The following is a 2864-nucleotide window of genomic DNA, read 5'->3' as shown; positions in this document are numbered from 1 at the left end:
CTGCGACGCTCCAATTAGGCAGCGAACAATCAGGTCAGATACGTTTAGGAAGCACTGGTACGCCCCAAGGGGCAGTACTCTCCCCCCTCCTCTTCAATTTGGCTATGCGACCTTTAGCTTTCGCTCTAAAGAAGATTCCCGACCTCAGATTCTCACTGTACGCGGACGATATTACGCTGTGGATGACCGGAGGTTCGGACGGGCACATCCAAGACACCCTCCAAGCAGCCATTGACCAGATCGAACAAGTAGGTCACGACTTGAACCTTAGGTGCTCCCCCACCAAATCAGAGCTTCTGCTTCTGCCCCCCACGAGACGCTTCAGGACATCGCCCCCGAATATCGACCTCACAGTTGAAGGGCACTCCATACCCCAGGTAGACAGGATAAGGGTGCTAGGTCTTCACCTTCAAAGCAACCGAGCAAATCAGCGTAGCTTGCAAGCACTACACACAACAGTAGATAACACGCTACGCCTCATAGGAAGGATCTCCAATAAACACGGAGGGCTTCGAGAGAAGGAACTGATTCAGCTCATCCAAGCTTTTGTCCTAAGCAAAATCACCTTCGCACTACCATATCTCTCACTCTCTAGGAAGGAAGCGGACACTGTAAACTGCTTGATCCGCAAGATACACAAAGTCGCTCTTGGTGTTCCGATTAGAGCATCCACACAGAGGGTGATGGCCACAGCCACAATCAATACCTTTGAAGAATTAACCGAAGCACATCTATCATCGCAATATCACAGACTCTCCACCACTGCAGCTGGGCGTGAGATCCTGAGACAACTTCACTACGCCCCACCACTCAACGAGAACAAGCGACATCAACTTCCTCCGAACATACACGGCCAATACCACATCCAACCTCTACCCAGAAACATGCATCCCGAATTTCACGTCGAACGCCGGAAACTTCGAGCCAAGGCGCTACAACGCAGCTATGGACAGGCAGAAGGAGTTTACTACGTGGACGCCGCAGCCTATAAAACTAAACATCGTTATGCCTTGGCGGTCGTAGACAAGCAGGGCAACACTGTTCGTTCAGCATCAGTCAGGACCACCTCAGCGGGCGACGCAGAAGAGGCCGCCATTGCACTCGCATCGGGGCTACCTGATTGCGATATCATCATCAGTGACTCGAAGACTGCTATCCGGAACTTCAGTAGCGGCTACATTACAAACCTCGCGCACTCTCTACTAGTCGCTCACCCGCCAAAAAACTACATCGCTCTCATCTGGACTCCAGCACATCAAGGACTACCAGGCAACGAAATGGCTCATGCCGCTGCTCGAGGATTCACGGACCGAGTGGACGGAAATGTGGGCCTTACCCCAGAAGCCAATGACTCCCAACAACAGACCAATAAAGACGCACTCATCACATTCCATGAAATTTCCACACATTACAAACACCAACGCCTAACGTATCCACCTCTCTCTGTGTCGAGCACGCGCCAGAGAGAAATATTGTGGCGCCAACTACAAACTCGCACTTTTCTTACCCCACGCACTTTGAACTTATTCTTTCCCGACACATACCCGACACCCAAGTGTCGCTTCTGCCCTGTCCAAACAGCAGATCTCTCCCATATAATGTGGAAATGCCCCATCAAATATCCCCCCCGCAACCTCAAACCATTAATTAGTAGCGAGGAGCTGTGGGAGACTGCCCTGCGCAGCTCCGATCCCACCCTGCAGGACCGAGTCCTGAGGTGGGCTGAGGAGGTAGCGGAGGCCTACCACGACTGGTAGGCGGACGTCTGGCAGCACAAGGTGCTAAGACTGGAGCACACAGGCCTCCCTCTCTCCCCCCCGGCCCCTCTCCTTTCTTAAAAAGGGAAATAAAAGTTCATTCATCATCATCAACACATGCCAGATACATATAACTTTGCTTTCTTGCATACGGCTATATACTTCACAACGGCTGCCAAGATATCATTGAGCGGTTGTTAATTGACTTTACTTTCGCTTAATCAACTCACGTCCATAAGCCTATATGCAGGAAAAAGGATAATTGTTTGGTTTAATTCAACTAAATAATTTTTATTAGCGCTTTTTCGCACGATGAAAATCGCTACCAGTGTTTCATAACTGACGCCACTGAACTACGGAATGATCTAGGCGGCGCCGAAGGTTGCGGACCGGACCGGTAGGTGGTTCGAAAAAAAGTGCCATGTTAACTCGAAGTATTTCAACTCGGCGCTCACACACACACACACAATTACAGAATAAGAGTTACAGCTATTAACTCATAAATTACATACACTTGGAAACTAACGCATGCGCGAAAACACCCAAAAAAACTTTGTCACCGCGGGAAGAGTCAACAAAAAGTTCAGCAACTCACTTAAAAAAAAGAAATACCATATGCACAATTATAGGTGCTCTCTATTGAATTGAACGAAGAGTCCGGCTATGGCAAAGGGCATTAAAATCTCCATGCAACTTCACCTACCAATACAAGGAAAGCTGAAACAATCACCTCACAAAGAACGACGTGCTTAGAAGGGGCGAAATCCTTTCTCCCGATGTTATGGAGCTACTGCTTCCGGCGCACGACATTCTGTTCTTCCCGGGGGATAGAAAATAATGCTAGCCTGACCTGCTGCTGCATTGAAACGCGCAGCAGTAAGGCATTTCCATGGAGAACGAAGCCCAGATTCCTATGGAAACATGGGAGAACTTATGAAACGCACGTTTGGAGCGGCAGGGCGACCACCGCTTGGAAGGCACATGATGGGCAAGAGGAAATAAAAGCGCTCGAAAGAAAGTTTCGAGCCGTTTTCGTGACGTCAGGGTCACCTGACAGGGTCGTATCGCGCGTCGCAGCCATTCAGCGTGGCAGATCTTGGGCAGATG

The sequence above is a fragment of the Dermacentor silvarum genome, chromosome 10 (genome assembly GCF_013339745.2).
Source record: "Dermacentor silvarum isolate Dsil-2018 chromosome 10, BIME_Dsil_1.4, whole genome shotgun sequence".
NCBI classification, from domain to species: Eukaryota; Metazoa; Arthropoda; class Arachnida; order Ixodida; family Ixodidae; genus Dermacentor; species Dermacentor silvarum.
Note: the sequence above shows the minus strand (reverse complement) of the source record.